The sequence below is a fragment of the Pteropus medius genome, unplaced genomic scaffold, assembly GCF_902729225.1.
Source record: "Pteropus medius unplaced genomic scaffold, Ma_sr-lr_union100, whole genome shotgun sequence".
Classification (NCBI taxonomy): domain Eukaryota; kingdom Metazoa; phylum Chordata; class Mammalia; order Chiroptera; family Pteropodidae; genus Pteropus; species Pteropus medius.
Window position 1 is genome coordinate 5,583,754 of NW_024346667.1, and position 20,500 is coordinate 5,604,253.

The 20,500-nt window shown below is 40.0% G+C and overlaps 1 protein-coding gene across 1 annotated transcript in view; it reads right to left on the minus strand.

Moving 5' to 3' along the window:
- Nucleotides 1–20,500, minus strand: part of MND1 (meiotic nuclear divisions 1) — an 80,105-nt gene that overhangs the window by 6,792 nt on the left and 52,813 nt on the right. The window contains exons 8-10 of the transcript XR_005655645.1: nucleotides 18,503–18,662; nucleotides 10,245–16,443; nucleotides 8,389–8,717 (exon numbers count right to left, since the gene is read on the minus strand). The gene's annotated coding sequence lies outside the window, so the exon portion shown is untranslated. The remainder of the gene's footprint in view (nucleotides 1–8,388; nucleotides 8,718–10,244; nucleotides 16,444–18,502; nucleotides 18,663–20,500) is intronic.

Sequence of the window (20,500 nt, forward strand, 5' to 3'; positions counted from 1 at the left end):
TATTTCCTCTGAGAGCACATTAAACAGTAAATGACTTGGGGAGTTGAAGGCTGGTAAATTAGAGACTTTGGCAATCACCAGAGTGTGAGGAAAGAAGTATCTAGACTAGAGTAGTGGCAGTAATTTTGCTGAATAGCAATTAAGAGTTGCCCCTCACCCATGAGTAGGCAAATTCTTCTGAGTCAGCCCAACGGATTTGAAGAAATTAGCCATCCCGTTCCCCTTGGAAATTATTTTTGCTGTGTGCTAATGATTACCTGAGTCCTGAAATTTCATATTACTTGGTCAGCCTCACTCGTAAGTGCATGTCAGAATAACTGTATCATTTTATAGCAATTAAATGAACGGCAACGACCAAAAAAAAAGCAAATGATTATAAAAACTAGTGTTGGGAAAGATCCAAAGAAGCCCACTTTCGCAGTGCCATGGACAGGTCGAGTGAGCACTTTTTCTTCAAGGCAATCTGAACACAGAATAAGAGCCACGAGAATGACCCGAACCAGTAACACATTAATTAATATTCTTGGAAATTTATTTTGAGAAAATCATTTTAATTAAAAGATATTTCACAAGATATTTATGGCAATGTTATTTGTAATAGTTCTAAACTGGAAACACCCTAAATAAATCCACTACGCGGCAGTGGCAAAGACAACTCCGATAGATTCAGTTGAAAACTATACTGTCCAATGACATGACAATATATATGGATTTTAAAATATTGTAAAGAAAAAAGTACACATGCTGAGGTTAGAGCAGAAGGGATTTCTTGGCAATAAAACTGGGAAAGTGTGGAGGACACTGTTTCCTTTGGGCAGAATGTGGGGTCATGAAGGACGAAGGTAGATGTAGCTCCTCTGGGAAAGAGTATGAGTTGCAGGATCAACATGAATGAGGTGTGTTGAACCAAGACCCAAAAAGCTTGGGAAGCCATAGTCATAAACAATAGGACACATTTTTCTATCAAATGATCTTAAATTTTCAATTGCAAGGAAAAAAACTTGTACATGGTTTAATAGGACACTAACTCGACGACTGTAGAGTGGGCCATCAAAGAGAAGGGGGATGAGGGGCAAAGTTAGTTCCCTAAATGGGAAACGGCATCAATGACTGGACTTCTCACTGCTCTTTGTGAGAGATAAAGATATCTCTGAAGCAGGAAGCTAAGTACACAGGCCAGCGGCTCAAAAGGAGCAGGGCTCCGAGCAGGAAATGGCTAAGACTGTCTTTCCGGTTGTCACAGGAAGTTGATGTAATGAAGACAGGACCTTAAGAAAATGTTGCTCAATTAAGACCAAATACTTCAGTTCACCTGTGAAGAAGCCCAGATGGCAGCTCAGAACAAAAAGGTAGGAGGTCAAGAGGATTAGATGAAATATGTGTAAAAGCACTCTGCCAATTGAGAAATGCTTTATAAATACTTTCTCTGGAGACTAGGGCTTCATTCTAAAAAAAAAAAGACTGCAAAGTTAGCCGGCGTGTTCTTTAACTATATATAACCTAAATCAATAAATGGTTTTATAAATTCTTATAGTTCTAATTCTGAATGAGTAATGGTAAAATCATAAGCTTTTTTCTATTTGAAGCTATGATTTTATCTTGACCATTTAACCATGTTGGCTCTTTTCAGTAGATTTTTGGTGATCTATAAGCCAGCCATAATTAAACTGATCATGTTGTGAATTAGTGAGACAGTCCAAAAACACTGAATTGACCAGGAATATTTTAAATCACATGACCACTCATTCATTCATTCATTCATTCACTCATTCATTCATGATAATCCCAGGAGAAGTGCCATATTTCTGAAGGAGAACAAAAGTGGTAAGGCAAAGAAAGGTACAGAACACCTTTACTTTAAGAGAAATATGAAAGTAGGGCGACATCATAAACCATTCTCTCTGCTGAGCTCGATGAGCAAATAACTTACATCTTTTCAAAGAACATTTGATCTTTCCTGCCCGAGCTTAGTATTTGGCTTCACAAGGCTGCTGAACTACATGCTTTGCACTTACACGTACTTACATGTTTCCTTAACGCTTGGCTCACCAGGGCCAAGACTCAGCTTCTACCTCACACCTCAGAGGTATCAGGTTTCGACTCCCGTTGTATGAGTCTTGTATACCTCCCCTCGTGCCTTATTAACATGAATTCTTTCCACTGAATTTTCTTCTCCTAACCACTGGGTCTAGGGTTTTCTCTACTGTTGTTAAACATCACCTGCATCATTAGGCCCAGAAGGACGAAGGCAGATAGCGGCACTTCTGAGAAAGGTAATCATCTCGACTAGATACCAGTTTACTCATGTGATGAAAATACCGTTTCACTTTTGGCCTTCATTTAGCATTTATCCATGGGGCTGGGTTTTGTGTTGCTTTTATAAACACACACACACACACACACACTTTACGAACCCCCACACACACTGCCGGGCCGGTTCTTTTTAGGCACTTCAGCTGTGAGTTTAGCAAGGCTTCCTGCTAATGGAGAGACAGACAGAATTACAGCTCCAAACATTCCCCTGCCACTGATCCAGAACATGTGTTATCATATCACACGCTGTAAACTGACTCCAACTCCCTGCCAACAGGGCACAGGCTACATTCCAAGTATCTGAGGCCTGGGACTATGGTTGTAAAATAGAAATATGCCATACTTCCTCCTTTAATTTGGTATAAGCATGAATATATCTGCTAAAAATTTTTGTCTTTTAGAATATGCTGTGTCCTGAAAACATAGAACAGACTACAAAATCTCTATACCTTAGTGACAATAGACTTATCTTGAAGATCCCCAGTCCCCTTCATTGTTAATGTCACTTCCAATCTCTTGGTGAAGGTTGGTTAACAGGAAATAGGGTAAGACAGAGGGGAACACACGTTTAAGACAATAAAGTGACTCTCATTCAACTGATGGGAGACATAAACAGTCTGACTATGAAGTCTCATGGGAGTAGAAGTCTAGGATTTCAAATGCTATATAAACAGTCGCAAAATCTCTGCAATTACTTTAGAAATGAACTAGCACAGATGGCAAGGTAAGAAATAAACACACATTTTCAGTTCTGTGCTATCTCATGTTGACGACCTGAGTTACTATTATTGAGTTATTCTTTATTCGAAGTGTGTAGATTAGCAAGCTTGCGTTTATTTGTGTGACTATTAAGGACTGAAGAGTGACAGCGGGAAGAAGGGTGTCACTAGCAACCTGGCATTGGGACCTTTATGTGGATAAGCAGGGGGATTGGTTAAATCTCCTTAGAAGTCCCCAGCCCCAAAGTGCCTAAAGAGCCCCAACTTGGTTACTATGGTGACACTATTTCGTCGCAGTAACTTCACCTGACAAGGTCACTATTGTCTCCTCACTCCGAGCGTTAGCCCATCCCACTATTCTCTGATCTAGCATTTCCTCATTAGATCCTAATAAATGGCCACGTATACACACATAGCAAAAGGGAGTTAATATTTTGTGACAAATGGGTGAATGCCAGAGGTGAACTGCCAAAGCCAAGTACTCAAATTTTATAGAAGAGGGTTCTGCATATTTTCAAATTAAATATCATTACACATAGGAGAATGCTAGTGTATGGCCTGGTTTTCCCCAAATGTATTAGCTAGTGCTAACCAATAAATAAAATCTAGCCAGCTGCATGATTACCCCAAATTATTTTCAAGCTGGTCTAGGATAATGAGGGCATTATTCCACTAGCCTTTGAGAGGCCTGGCTTCCAGCACCAGCTCATGGTCAGTCAGCTAAATGACTTACACTTTTCAGTCTTTTAGCAGCAAATGGAGGAGTTGGGTTGGCGTTGCAACCTGGAGATCTTTCTTAGGTTTCATATCCTATTACTCTTTTCCTTATTGGCCCTTTGTTCTTTTGTGCTCACATCATTCTCCCTGCCTATAATAATCCACCTCTTCCCTTCTCTCTCTGTCCAAAACTAAAGGGTTAGTTCAACTTTTATATCCTCCGAAAAGCCTATGCCCAACAAAATACTTCTGCGATTGTCTTTCAAGTGCTATCTATAATGATTTATTTTAATCAACGGCTATTATTCATGGGACCACTGTTGAGTTGGTTCCCTGAATTACTATTTTTCCTGAAGTTCTTATATTCTTCAACTTTTTCTTTCTCCAGTTTTATTGAGATATAATTGACATATAACTATATCAATTTCAGGTGTACGACATGATTTGATATGTGTATATATTGTGAAATGATCACTGCACTAAGTCTAGTTAACATCCATTGCCACACAGTTACAGATTTTTTTCTTGTGATATGAACTTTTAAGATCCACTCTCTTAGCAACTTTCAAATATACGGTACCGTATTATTAACTTTACACCATACTGTGCGTTACGCCCCCAGGACATATGCCCCTTGCAACTGGAAGTTTGTAGTTTCTGACCATCATCACCCATTTCGCCCACTGCCCACGCCTCACCTGTCGACCACCAGTCTGTTCTCTGTACATTCTTCAACTTCTAATTCTTTCACTCATCTTTTTCACCAAAAATTCACACAAAAATGACACCCCAACCTGAATTACTGCTGTCGTGTTCTAGGCCTCTCTCGAGCCTTTAAGCCCTAACGTCATTCACCCCTCCTTTGGTCACCACCAGAAACTGCTTAGACTGCTCATCGTTATAAAATCTTCAGACATTTCAAGACAGTTAACAATAAAAGAGATTCTGAAAGCTCCATTGTTCGGATGCTCTGACTCAAGCTCTTCCCCTCTGTGCTGGGCTGGCTCCGGCCCCTGGGGTTTCATGTGCAGACACTTCAGGGGCTGCTGGCAAACTCCTGGATGAGCTGGCTCCGTGAAAGTGACTGCAGGACCTAAAGCTGCATAGCAGTCAACTCCCAGGCACTCCTGAACCTGGAAGTGCCAGCTCACCTCTTCTTATAGTGTTCGTTTCCAGATAGTTTTATAATAGAGGAAAAGTCATTAAACTCTTACAAATGGGGAAAGGAATCTCAATTTGTTGTTTCTCGTTTCTTGTTGTTTCTCTTCTTTCCACGTGAACTGGGTTTCTCATTCAATCAAATGACTCCGACGCCCACACCCCAAACTATCCCTCTGGCCCCTATTTCTTTTCCAGGCTTCACAGTACTTACCATATACATGGGGCTCCCCCTGGAAATGTGTAGGCTCCTTAAACTCCAAATATTCAAAATTGAATTAATAATCTCTCCTTCCTCCGGGTCTCTTCTTGTATTTCCTAATTTGGTTTCTTGCACAATACTCAAGCCAAACAAGAAACCTGACGTCATCTTCAACTCTTTCTATTCTCTAAATACTAATAGTGCGACTCTGAATTTTCTCCCAAATGTCCCTCCACTTCCCACTCATAAAAGGACTGATGATTGTTACTTCTAATCTCCCTTTATTCCAGTTCTTCTCTATGTTGTTACCAGTGATCTCTCTAAAACACAGGTTTGATCAAATCATTTCCCTACTTTAAAACTTTGAAGGGTTCCTAGTGCCTACATTCACATTGTCTGCAGAGCCTACAAGACCCTCTACACTGATTCTTGGCCACACTTCCGGCATTCCTTTCTTACTACCCCTCACCCCAAGTCACCCAAAATTCCAGGAATTAACTAACTGCATTCCCTAAAAATCTCACTGAATTTCCCAATGTGTGTTTTTTGCTGTGCTGTACACACTCACCCTTGTCTTTCCTTTGCATTTCTACTTATTTTTCAAGACAAAAAGATGTCAATTAATTCTTTCGAAAGTAATTACAGCAATGATCTCTCCATGCCAACTCGTACATGAAGCTACCTTAAAATTTGTAACAGGCAACACTTGCCCTCAAAGAGCATTAGAGTGAACTGAGAAACAGACTGAAAATCACTACATTTTATTACACCAGATGACAAGTGCTATGAGGCCCAGTCCTTCTTACCTGACACAGCCTCCTCCAGGGCTCTCGGGTAGAGTTGGGGACCTTCTTGTCTATCTACCCCCAGGCAGAGTTGGTCACCCTCTCACCTATTTCTCTCAACTAGATTTGATCGTCCCTTTTATGTTCTTACTGGTCCTTGTATCCCCAGCACCTGGAACATTGTATGTACTTGGCACATGTTCCAGAACCAGGTGACACTCCTCAGGAATACGGAGCTCGGAGCCTACCTGTGTTCCTCCATTGGACTCAATCTAAATGGCAGTGAGCACCAGGAACAGCAGCGGTGGAAATCAGCTCCTAGAGTCCTCATATGACTCTGGACTAAACATCACTTCTCTAGTAAACTTTCCAGAACATTTTTATCATGCTTTTTCCCTCTACAGAATCTACAATGGCTTCCTGTAGATGATATAAGTAATATGTAGCTGGAATATCAACTTGCTGATTCCTCTATTTCCAGCCTGACGGTGAGAAGAACGTGGACCAAAATTGACACGGAAGGGTCCCAACTCATGCGTCCATTAGATTCACTTAGATTAATGAGATGCTCTTCTGAAACATAAATGTTCCCTGGGAAAATGAAGCCTATCAGTCATTCTGATTTAGAATACAGTGTTTTACCAAGTAATTTGCAATACTATTGACTACTAAGTACTTGATGACTATGGCTTAACTATGCATATGACAGGTAATCTAAGGGTTTTGCAATGCTGAGGAACTGGAAGTTTAAAGTGCATTGCTAAAAGGGTTACTATAGGACAAAGTTTAGTTTGAAGGAAGACAGACTTGTCCTGGGTGTGCCTGTATCAATGCATAGTGCTGGCTGGGGGCATTAGGAGGACACTGAGCAATTAGGATTGTGCCCACAGGGGGTGACAAGCATGCAGAAATGCAGGTAAGAGCAGACAGAATTCCTTCCTTCCTTCCTTCCTTCCTTCCCTTCCATTCTTCTTTCTTTTCCTTTCATTTTTTTTCTCTCTTTCCCTCCTTCCCGCCCTCTGCCCTCCGTCCACCCCTCTTACTTAATTTTTGTTTAGAATTCTTATAATATGCCTTCTTTACAAGCCATCTGTAAATCATTTGGGGTTGTCACAGCCTGGAAGATATGGTTCAAATTCAAACCCATACAGGCTTCATCTCTTCTACTTGGTCCACATCCTCACCTCAGGTCAAAAGTTACTCTTGCTCTAACTTACCTGCTCTTGCTTCCACTTTTGGATTAGCCTGCTTACTAGGAGCTAAAATGTCACTTCTCTAAAACCTACCCAATCCCTCATTCATTTATCTGATAGACTCACATCTACGGGACCATGCTGGGACAGGCACAAGCACCAGTGAGCCCCCAAAGGGTCTCGACACCAACCTTGTTCTTGTCCAGCCGCCTTGTCCTCCAGTGAGCCCTCATTAAGAGTCTGATCAACGCTCAGAACAATAAAGCAAATCAACCACTTGACAGGAGATATGACATTGGCTCGGGATATTGGAAACCGTCTACTCTGGAAAATGTATTTTAATAATCTCATACTGTTTCAAGGGTATGAAATGATGTTCTTAGTCTGAATTGGAGTTTTAAGATAAGGCTGGACCTGAGGTGGCAGAGGGACAGTGGGGCTGAGAGTGAGAAGACATCACAGGGACAGAAAGGGTGAAACTCAACAGCTGTACCAGAGCAGCAACTCCTTCTCACACTAGCGATTCTAATCCAGAAATTTATTCTGGTAAACCCTGGGTGACTTTTGTTTTATTTTGAGTTTACAGACACTACTACTAGATTTCAAAACTAAAGCGATAAAAATAACTTTGGATGGGGTTCAGAGAAGAACCACTGTGAGAACCACCATGTCTAAAGTGTGGGCAAAGGTTTCTATTAATAGACCAAAAAAACCTGAAATCACTTAGCTTGAGAGAGAGAAAGTTTAAGATCAACCTAACAGCGATCTTAACTGCATACGAGGTCACAGATCAATGGACCAGTAGAAAAAGGACATAGCCTTCAAGCCACTCCATTTTAGAATCTCTTATTTTTTAAAAGGGGTGATAGAATTACTCGTAATGTTTTGTTATTTAAAATGAAGAGAAATTAAATGTTTCCAAACGCTATCCACAGTGACATACAAAAAGTAAGATAGGGCCTCTGTATTGAGAGTGGTAAAGGTTTTAAAAATGACCCATAAAATGTACTTAATGCCACTGAACTGTACACCTAAAAATGGACAAAATGGTAAGTTTTATGTTATTTATATGTTAACCACACACACACACCCCCACACACACACAAATCCATAAAAGAAAGCTAGAGCTAACATGTTTCCAATTGCTAAATAATGTCCCTTTTAGGAAAATTCACATTTCGCAGCATCTAAAATATACTAATTCACCTGTTTTTATAAGACTCTGGTAATATTCTTAGTTTTCCTGCAAAAGAAAAGGGCTCTTAAAAGAAACAGAAACTGTTAGAAGTTAGACTTCTGACCTGAATCCAGATGCAGCGATAGGACATAACGGATGACCACGTCTGCTTGATTGGCCTCTATGCAGAATTTTGATCGGGGCTGGGAGCAGCAGGCCAGTGAGGCTGGTTGGATGGGACAATGTTTCTCTACATCAGGCAAATGTGTCCCTAAGAACTGAGTCTAGAAATATGCATTTCTTCTTCATTCTCTAATTTCTCCTCCCAGATAGATCCTCTTTCCTTTTTTCTCAAAGTCAGATCTTCCTTCCAGCTTCCTTCATGGAACAACCAGTGGGCAACTCACTTGTAAACAGAAACTGCAGGGAACTCCATACTTTCCTGAAACTATCCTGAAGGGGTAAAAGAAACACTGACTTTCCCGCCCTGCTTGAAAATAGAAGTCTTTACTAGTCTCAATCATCTGGAAAATATTTTTTGAATAAAACAACTCTTGATGATTTGTAAGAAACATAAAGACTTCCCTCAAAAGAAAATATATCAAAAAAGTTTTAAGAAATTAAAAAGGCCTAAAAACTGTAATGTCTCCCATTTCCTTTTTTGTAGTTTCTTTGAGTTATTTCCATGGGAACCATATCTGTGTATTGGCTGTAAGTAAATGCTCATGTTTTCTTAGGCTTCTGCTCTGGGCATGACTAGATGGGCCAGTGGCTTACTGATAATTCCTGGTGCTGCCGAGGTGCTGCGTTTAACAACAGAAATTAGAGCCTAATGAGTTTTGGAGATTATTTTCAGAGCCAGCCGGTCATTTCAAAATGCAAGGTGAGACTGATCATGCCCTCCCATCTGCCATCACCTGGGACACAGTATGACTCCACTTACGTTAGGTACCTAGAATAGTTAATTCATAGACACAGAGAAGAGAATGGTGTGGTTGGTTGCCAGGGGCTGGGAGAGGGGTAGATGGGAGTTATTATTTAAGAGGTACAGAGGCTCGGTTTGGAAAGATAAGAAAGTTCTGGAAATTGATGATGTGATAGTTGAATAACAATGTGAATGTACTTAATGTCACAGAACTGGACACTTTAAAAATGGTTAAAATGGTAAATTTGATGCTATGTATATTTTACCAAAATTAAAAACATTTTTTAAAAAGTATAGGCCCTCATCTGGTGACAGTTTTCCATGCTGGCTCTTTTAAAGGTGTTTTAACGCGGTCTGTAATCTATTTCTGGTTCCCCAAACGTTGTGAGACTCATAAATTTCATTGTGTGTGTAAATACTTTTTGAATCTCCACTGGGAACTTGACAGCGACTTTCTCAATCGCACCTGCAGCTTGCAAACTGCCTGCTGCAGGTAGAAGTGCACAATGCATTTTTACAATTAGCCTTGAGCAAAAGTTGATTAAATGCTTGACAAAATAACATCTTGGAAGACACAGCTCTCCTCTTGCTTTCCCACCCTCTTTCCCCCCCGACATGAGCACCACATAAAAAGTGAGTTTGTAATTTCTTTTCTTCTTCTTTTAAGTATTAGCATCAAAGTTGGATGGGAGCCTCATTCCTCTATCAAATGCAAACAGGCCACATTCCACTCTGGGAACATCCCTCATTCCATTCCAGCCTAGACAATAGCCTACTAAAGAGCTGGCATCTCCAATCACAAAATCAGAGGCAAAGGTGCAAAGGGACATTTCCGGGATCTCCTCCCCTTAATATGGTTGCTTCTTGGGGGAGGAAAGAGTGAGTAGAAGAGTGGGGGCAACTAGGAAATAAAGCCCTTTGGTCCTCAAGTTCCTCTTTCTATTTCTGCAGTTTTCACTTCCTCTCCCATCAGAAATCCCCATGTGATGTCAATGCTTTCTCCTCTCCCTTCCCTGTCATTATTTCCCTTTTATTTTTCCCCTGACACCTCTTACCTTAAGATGGGGCTTGTCTCCTCTCCCTGCTACTTACTGCTTTCTCTGTCTTCACATCTTGAGTTCTGTTTCCCCCAAGGTGTTGGCAGGCCGTTTCCACACCAAACTCAACTCTCTACTTTCAAGAGTACCCTTCTATATTTGCAATCCCGGTTGGCTATTCCCAGCACTTTTTCACACTGAAGACATCGGTAGGGGAGTCAGGTCTGCCCCTGGATGCTCTCATTTGGTAGCTACCCACAGACATCTGGGGGGAAGGGAGAGGGGCTTCCCTGTGTGTGTGGACGTCTCTGGCACTCCCTGGCAGTCAAAGAGGGATTTCACAGGGAAGGCTTCACTGCCCACTGTTTCTTAGAGCTAAACGTCCCTATTTCGCCTCGTGGTGTCTTCTGGAAAAACAGAAATAAAATAGAGCATTACTGGGTAAGCTGCCTCTAAAGCCTAAAATCTCAGCAGGCCCTTTGTTACCTGTCAAAAATTCCAGTCCAATACAAGCTTCTAAATCCCATCTCAGTCGACTGTTTAAATGACTCTGACTTGGCACTGAGAACCCTTTCCACGTCTTTTCATTTTAGAGTGCTGGCAAGGTTAACCTTCATTCGTTCACATCCTACTGTTCCAGAATGTACGATGGCCCAGACACACTAAACTGAAGTGTATTTCTGCACCTGATACAAAAAAGTTTGCCCTTCGTAGTTGTTATCTCGGTCCACAAACTTATTTTTGCAAGAAATAGAATTTTATTTTCTACATCAAGTTATTTTCCATTTCTAGTCTCCATCTTGTAGGATGGGAGATTTAACCACAGCCCTTTTTGAGGCTCTCCCCTCCTGGTTTCCCAAGATCGTGCCACAGCTCTGGGGTCTTACATAGTATCAAGGATGGGTGCATCTGGTCCTCTGTTTTAGAAGTTACCTGCTGCAAAGACACCTACTCAGGTCCAGCAGCTCTTGGCTGCTTCGGAGCCATGTTTGGGACATGGGCATCCTTGCCCATCTACACACGTCATAGCCATTTCTCTCTAGGGTCTTGCCTTCTCCTTAGCAGTTCAGCTAAGAAGCAGTGCACAGGTCCCTTCAACCCTTAGGGTCTCCAATTTTCCCTCTCTTTCCTCTTCCTCTCGGCCTAGAGGAATTTCTTTCTAACAGCAGGAAATTCTTCCCTTCATGTTTCTGGCCAAGACATTTTGACTGTGCCCACTAATCCTCCCCGCACGCTTCTGCCTATAAACCAACAGCTCAACTGTAACCTGGAATCCACTACCCTTCCTAGGGCTTGGACTACTGAGGAAAAAAGCCAGGATTTCTGCTTTCCAGGGCTGCCACGAAAACAGTGAGCATAAGGCCACACCTGAAAAGTAAGGTAAAGTCCCCAACCATAACTTCAGGTCACATTTTCAGCAGTTTTTGAACATAAACAATGAATGTGATAGTCACACACGACTTTTAGATATCTAAATGATTAAAGAAAACCCTTCTCTCTCCAAAGTAGTTGACAAGCCTATATAAAGTTGTATATATACAGTAAAACTTGTTCTCTGAAATTAGGTCAAATTCTCTTATCTGGAGAAAACTAGCAAGGCATTTCTAAGTTTATAAATAATATTCCTTCTATGCTTTTGGATCACTGAACGGGCCCAAATTTGTGGTTTGTTCACTAATGTTTATAACTAAGAAGGTGAAGCAAAGTAATTACGAATATCTAACAGGGGACAGAAAACCTATTTTCACTCAAGTACGTATCTAGCAGAATCATCCAGCTTCCATCCTAAATGTCATTCCAAACTCAAAATCATTCAAGCACACTTTTAATTATGGCATAGTCTGTGGCTATGACAGCTTCTCACATTTTATTCATTGATTTATCCCATTTCTACTCCTGAAAGTTGCTACTTCAGGAGTGCTTAAAAATAATTTTCTTTTAAAGATATTAATGTTCACGCATGTATGAACTCACAGTTTACAGAATGCTCTATATCCATTATCTTTTTGGATCCTCATAATCACTACGAGTGGTTATGGTTTTTTAAAGGGTTTTTTAATAGTAGCTGCAGCTGACATTTGCCTACAGATGAGCGCTGAGCCAAAGGCGTCCTTGGTGAGGGGATTCCCACCCAGTTCTCTGAAGCGGAGCAAAGGAGGCCCGCCGTCAGCGTGTTAGAGTAGCTGTAACTCCTCCAACGTTTTACTTTTGTGGGAATCTGTGAATAGCATTATTTTCAGTGTACTCCATGCTGAGAAACAGACTCAAGTCGTTCTGAAAATGTACTAAGTGTTATAAAATGGATCAGTGGGAAAAGAAGAGTCCTAATTTATGTATGTATAATTTAATTATATGTCACCATCGAAACTGCAAATGATAAAAGTAATCCTGCATTTTTACAACCCAGAAGGAACTCAGTCTCAGAGAAAGAGAGCAAGAGAGCAAGCAAGAGAGAGAAAGGTGGGGCCTTAGAAACCTCGGCTTTCTATGGGAACTTCCTATCCTTAGATAAAAGATGAGAACAAAAAACTTGGGCATTAGGGCTAATCCCTCTTACAAAAATGAACAATTAAAACCCACATGCCCTACTAAAATGACTGTAAGAGTCCTTCCTTTTTTTTTTTTTTAACTACAAAATTTAAGACTTTTTTACTCAACTGCATTGAAAGGGCAGGTTGACAGCATCGTTTTTGAAGTTACTCAAACCAGAAACCGGCAGCTCTACCCTTAACACTGTCCTCCCTCCTCAGCTCCCCGCCCGACCCTCATCCCATCCAACCAGTCATCAGGTCTTCTCTATTCAACCCGGAGAGTGTGTTTCAACTCTGTGCCTCTCCCTGCCCTGCCCTAATCCAAGCCTCCCACCACTTCTTACCTGTCTCCCCTCTCCCAGGCCGGCTCTCCCTCCACGCCCCACACCATGAGCCTCCCAAATGGGGCCTGCACCCACAGAGGGCACAGGACCAGCTGACGGGCATGGGAAGAAAATCTCAGGACTTCTATTTATCTCATTCTTGAAAATGACTATTTTTCTGTATTTTACCTAATATACATAATATTATGTTATAACAAACATACCTGCATTAGCATGCAGGTTTAAAATGTTTTATTGATAGAGGTTCACGATTTAAAAAGTTTTTTGACCACTACATGGTAGTCACAGTGTCTTGTTTGTTTTTGTTTGTTTTTCAAGTCACAGTGATTTTTAAAAATACAGATCTGATCATGTTAATTCTTTTGCTTAAACCACTCAATGGCTTCCCATCTTCCACAGAGTCCCAAATTTGTGACAGTTCCTACAAACCCTGAAGGATGTGTCTGCTTCTCTGGTCCTCCCACAACCTACTCCCTTTCCTGGGAGTGGGGCTCTGTCTCACTGACTCTCACCTCCTCTTTCAAATCCATGCTTTTTCCCCAAGGAAAATCTGTTCTCTCTCCCTCCGCAAAGTGCTAGGTCTTGTTTTTCATGACGTTTTCTTCCTTGTCACCTGCACGCCGAAACGCCATCCCACCCCAGTCCAAAAAGGTCCCACGGTTAAACTCTCCGCACCTGAGTTTTCCGTCATGGTACTTTGCACAGTGCTGTTATACAGTTACAGCATTTTGTTCAATGTCTTCCTGCCAGGCCATGATCTTCAGGAGAACTTGTTTACCGTTGTAACCCCCAGCACCTACTAAGTACCCAATAAATATCTGTTGAAAGCAAGACTTAATGAAAGTACCAACATTCACCCCCTCATTTACTTCCGAAGAATCAGGGAGCCTGGGAGACTCCTCAGATCTTCACCTGCCGGAATCTCTGGCCTTCCTCGTGTTCACTTGCTCTGCTCTGAACACTTTACCTTTAAGACTCAGCCCGACTGACCATCTGTTTCTCCATAAGGCCTTTTGAGTCGCCCCTGGACAGTTACTCTTTCACCTGGACTTCCCAGAGCCACTGAAAAGCTTTATTACAGCACTTATTGATATGTAAGTATCCATTTCCATTTCTGTTTCTGCATCAAGACTGCTTATCTTTAGGACTTGGATCTTGTCATTCACCTTTGTGAATGGTATAAAGGAGGCATTTCATAAGGGACTGGAGATCTCTAACGTTTCAAGTATTTTTTTTGTAGAAAAAAAAGTTTCATTCTGCTTAATTTCCAGAATTCTCAAAAAGTTACAACTATCCCTTAGAACACGGCAAACACTCTGGGTGAGGTATCTTCGCAAGCTTTATCATGACATATGATAAAGCTTACCCTTCTGGAGAATTGACTTTGTCAAGGGCGTGGAAAGAGAATGAATAATCTGCCTAGTTCTGCTTTTTTTCTATTCTCTCTTAGAGAAACTACTTGAAAAGAGAAGGTAACTCAGGACTGAGTGTAAACCTGGAATAAATAGCAAAGAGTGCAATGGAAATTGCTTCTGTCCACATACACAGGGCATAAAAAGAACACAGAACGAAAAGACCTACCTGATGCTCGTTGTGGTAATCCCACAGAATGGGAGCATGAGAGTTAGAAAAATGCTTTCTTGGGACTCATGACAGGATGAATTTAAAACAGGGCAAGTCACTGGTTTTCTGTTAGGACATCAATATATAGAATATTCTTATTCCTACCTCTTCCTCCCTGAATAACTTTGTCCCAAACCCAGTTCAGTTGATCTACCAGATTGTACAAACAGGAGATTCTTATTCTTAGCCCCTGAGCTGTTTAACTTTTAAGCTTGGATCCTAATAAGGGTCCGACTTGCTCACTTCAGTACCAAGAAGGCTGTGGAACAGTGACCATACATGGGCAGAGAAGCCGGCGAGGAGGGAGGGGGAGGGAGCACGCTGCCTCGCGCGACAGCTAGATAACCACAAGGGGAGCTCTGCAGAAGCAAAGTCTTTCTGCCTTCCTCAAAAGTCTTAAATTCTAAAAATGTCTAAAAGACACCTAACCATCTGAGTTGCTGGAGTTAGTAGCTCAAATATAATTAGACCCGGAATATCAGTCCAATCTGATGGGTTCATGTGGCTGCTATTTTAAATAACGTTAGGTACTTGGTGTCCTCACGAAATAGTTATAGAACTGTACGTGCAGTATGTTTCGGTAAGAGCAGAACAAATGTCATTTCCTTTTTCATTGACAATTTGAGTTATGAAAGTTGACCTACAGACAGTCCCCAAACAAGCTGCATTCCAATAGTTCGTTTCTAAGTCAGTTGCACTTGGAACATAGTTTCCCATAGAAACAATTTTAGACGTAGTGGTTTAGATTTCCAGATATGGCCAAAGAACCCCACGTACCGATAATAATTTTACTGAAGACCCTAATCATCATGTATAACAATGCTTTTCTATTAAAAAAAAAAAGTGTCCTGACGTTTAAGTGGGAATTTCTGTCACTCATCTTCCCTGTCCCTAGAAGGTGATGGATGCCCTGAGTGCAGAGGCTGCTGGCTGGGAGCTGGTGGCGGTGGAGGGGCGGGGGAGATGCACGGAAGAGGACCCTCGACGCAGCAGCAAGGACTCCGAGCTGAGAGTCAGCTCTGGTGGAGCCCAGGCCCTAGAACACAGCACACCTGTGAAAGTGAACGCTGTCATCGTATTTGCATTGAGGAGTACTGTATTTTCTCTGGCAAGCACTTCCTAAAAGTTCAGAATGGTGTAACTACCTCCCACTGAGCACATACTCTGTGCGAGAGCACAGTGTTAATTGCTGTGTCTCCATTATTTCACCTAATTCTCCAAACAAACTCAACATCTGTGAGGCCATTTTTTTTTTTAAATCTGCATTTAAGAAAGAGGGCGTGAAGGCTTAGGGATATTAAGTAACTTGGCTGAATTCATACAGTTGGAACCAGCACTTGAATCCGAGCTTGTCTGACTCCAAATCCACAATTCCGTACTGTTTTCCAGGGACTTATGGAACACTTCCAACAGCTTATTGTTTAGTTTTCCATTTAAGACTTTTAATTAAGGTAGTATTTATCCCCCTCAGTGAGTGGACTGCATTAATTCGAGAAATATTAAGTGCTTTCTATGTAGATGATGGAAAGAGGTATGAAATCCAGTTGATACAACAAGATATCCAAACATGAACATTTAAGTAACTTTATAGAGCAGCAGATGACCAGTGCCACATGAACTGACATACCTTGTTCTGTAGAGCTATGGCTTACGGGAGGTTGCTGTGAGCTGGCATTAATCACAGAAGGCCTTGTCCAGGTTGCTGGACTTGAGCTGGACCTGGAAGAAATGGTTTTAGATGGAGGACATGTCTGATGAGCAAAATTTGCACGCTAATGATTCTTTAATTAACAGACAAAACTAGCTTGATTTGTTTCATGTTAGAGAAATGGAAAATAAGATTGGAAAAGTTGAGGCCAGAACTCTAGGATTTCTTTGTTATAATTTAACTTTTCGAATAAGTAATACATAGTTCAAAAATTAAATTTTAAAAAAAGAACAGAGGAAAAATCCCTCTCTCACATAGGTAGCCACTGTTAATAAGTTTCCTGTGCAGCCTTTCAGTTTTTTGTGCCTATAAAAGCAATGATAAATGTATATATTCTTATTTTCCCCCTTTATTAAAAGGTACCTGGAATTTTGAATAACAATAATTTATATATTTTTTCTTACTAAAATAATTATGTTTACTTATTAAAATGCAATGATGTTTCCCAGCATGCATTTATTAAACAAATATCAAGATGCAAGATCCAAAATAGGAATGGTAATTTCCAGCGGTGAACTCACCCAGCATATCTATGGGTCTGAACCCTAAGAAGTGTGAGTTTAGGTTGGTGAGGCGGATACTCCCCTTCAGTGTCACCATAACACCCCGAATGCTCCTCTCCTTGGCTTTCCTCCTAGCTTTATAATGCCCTGTTTGCGTGGCTGCCTCATGTACTTGGTTGGAATTCTTTGAGGCAAGGATTACAGAATTCATTTATCTAATATAATGCCTGGCAAATATGAGGTTATTAAATGAATGTTCAAATGATTGAATGAATGGAGAAAAAGATACGTTGAATGAATGTGAATAACATTTTTCAAGGAATGACGTGAACAATTTCACTAAACCCTAGGGTAACGGAATATAATGGGAAGGAATGGTACTTTATTCTACCAGGTAAATATAGTTTGATGAAACACTGTAGGGATGTGTTAAGAAAGACTGGCCAGTAAAGAGGAAAAGTGAAGACACTGCGGGGAAGAGGAAGAGGAGAAAAATTAAGCAAGGCCTCGGAGCGACCAGGAGGGAGTTGGATCATGGACAAGAGTAGAAAGGTTGGCTTAAACAGGAAATACGGGTGGGAAAACAACTGTAGGTAGGGGGCTTAGGAAGCTGAGATTATGTTTAAAGGGCTCAAATTTAAAACAACAAAAAAATTTTTTTTAAATAGAGAATATTGAGGAAAATGGGGTTGAGTAGAGAGGCCTGAGTGGCAAATGTCTGAAATAGTTACAGGGACTGAGAGGAAAAGCTGATTGAAAGCAGCGGCTGCCTGACAGCCTTCCTGGAATAAGGCCAATTATGACTTTAAGTAAAAGCCTTGATAAGCAATGCCGAGAGTCTATTTGAGACAGGAGATTATGAAGCTGTAATTCTTTTGTGTCAAATACTACCTGAGGTGCTCTGGGCCTACAGGGATGAAAAATCAACATGCCCTCACAAGGAGCTTTCGTCTAGTGGAAAGAAAAGTCAACCTACCTTTCAAAATATATCTAGTGACGATATTACCGCCTTACTCTTAAAATGGTCTTATTATATAACATAGTTAACATTGCCATATAAAATGGCTGTCACTGATTCTAAATGTTTTGTGCATATATGAGAGAAATTAAGCAATACTTTCAGTTAGGGTTATGTAAAATAATTTTGATATCCAGGTACTTTAATCCTTGAAGCTGTGCTAGATCAAATGTTGACACCTTTCCAAAAAAAAAAAGTTATCTTTCTGGATCCATTAAGAGAATTGTCGTAATTATCAAAAGTATATTTTTATCTGTTAAAAACAAACAAACAGGCCATTTCAATCCCTGTAGATACAAACTGATTTTATTAGGGCACTTAAAGGCAAAATATTTGTTCCAGTTGACCTAAGGATCAAACCAAATCTGCCTGGATGGAAACTTGCTAAGCAAGTTAAACTCAGTCAGGTGTGGGTTCCCAGAGTACACATAACACAGAAAACACATGTAAGCAAGAAGTACGTTTACTTAAATTCGACAACAACCACAACTGGCCAGAAAAAATTACACATCTGTTCAACTGAAATGTGTAAAAAGTTCCCATAGTTACTTTTCGAAATGTTATGAGAAACACGATGCCTTCCAAGTCCAAGCTTGCAAAGGAACTCGCCCTTTCTGCAGCAGGTCCAGTCTCCAGATTGGTAGGGTGTGTTTGAGAAAGATGTCTCAGAAAGCACTTGGCTGTGAACTTTTGAAAGCCAGTCTTTAACCTAGAGAAAATTGAACATTAATCATAAATTTTCTTTTTCATTAATAAATTCCAGCTAAGAGGCAGTATTTTTTACAAGTCTGCTTTTGATAAGAGTCCCAGCTCATTTTATATAAATTTTTTGAATAAAAAATTACTTGAGTTCATTTCTGAAAACCCATAGAAAAACTAACTTAAAAAGTCCTGAAAGTCTTCCTCTTCTTTTCCATAAAAATCAGCTCTGTCTGATGTTTCTCATATTGTTTTTAGAGGTTAAGGACTTCGTGAAGAGGAACTTTATTTTTTTTTTAATCAAGGAATTCATCCTTGAAACTTCCACAAATGTGCAAACAGATATGTTTAGAAATGTTCTTTGAAAATATGGCCTGAAATAGCATGAAACTAAAAACAAACCAAATTTCCATCAATCTTAGTATATCTTTCTGAAGGAATACTACGTGACAAGTAAAATAAACTTTGAACAAACTTTTTAAACTTTGAAATGAAAAACAAAATAGTGCCGATCCATATATGCAGAATGATCTAATTTTTGTTCTTGTTCATTTGAAGTTATAGTTGAGTATTTTAGAGACCAGATAGTCCCAATGTTACATAAGTTGCTTCAGAGCAAATGAAGGAAAACTTCCAAATCTTTTTTTTAAGTATAATATTGATACCCAAATCTGTAAAGATAGCACATAAAGTTATAGGCCAGTATCACTTATGAATATTGATGCAAAAATTCTAAATAAAATAAACTCTAACGTCACATTTAGAAAATACACCATGACCAAGGAGGTTTTGTGCCAGAAATATATGGATGGCTGAACATTAGAAAATATACAATCATTCATCTTATTAATAGATTTAAGGAGAAAGATCATATGCTTATCTCCATAGACTGCGGGAGCCTCTGACAAATTCAACTACTCCTTATACAAATACTTGAGAAAATAGAACTAGATGACTATGTCCTTATCATTATAAATTATATATCATAAAAAGCCAGCATTTTACTTAATGCAGAAATACTAAAGACATTCCTACTAAGGTCAGAAACAAGACATAGATGTTCTCTGTCTCCAATACAGGTTGACGAGTGGTATTAGCCAATGCAATTAGATAAAAACAGTTAGAAGCGTAAGAATTAGAAAAGAAGAATCAAAAGTATGTTTATTTGAAGATGATACGACAGGACACCTGAAAAACTTCAGGGAATTATGAAATAAACTCAAATAAAAAAGAATTTAGCAAGATAGCAGGATATAAAATTAATATACAAAACCAATGGCCTTCAGATACATAATCAGTTAAAAAATAAGATAGAAAACTCTATTCACGATTGCACAAAAAAGATAAAATACTTAAGAATACACTTAAGAAATGTGACAAGTCTATGTGAAGAAAACTATAAAACTACTGGAAAAACTTAAAAGTAAGCTTTAGCACGTGGGAAGATATCCTTGTTCTTAAGATGTTTCATAATCATCAAGCTATGCATTCTCCCTATGTTAATTTAGGAATTTGATACAATCTCAATTTTAAAAATAGCACCAGAATTTTTTTTTTCCTGGAATTTGAAAAGTTGACATTAAAGTTTGATCTCAAGTCAGTTTGACTTGGAACAAAGCTGGAACTTAAAGAAGAAAGCTATACGTTGGCATTCCTCCAAGATCGAATCCCCACCACTGGGCCAGCCCTGCTTACCTCCAGCTGATGTGCTGCCCTGTGAAACCACTGCTGGTAGCCAAATCACCCAGTTTCCAAGAGAAGCTGAAAATCTCAATTTGCATGTGAACATGTTGCGACTAACTTATATCAAAAATAAAAGTTTGGGCAAAATAAAATATAACCTTGCAG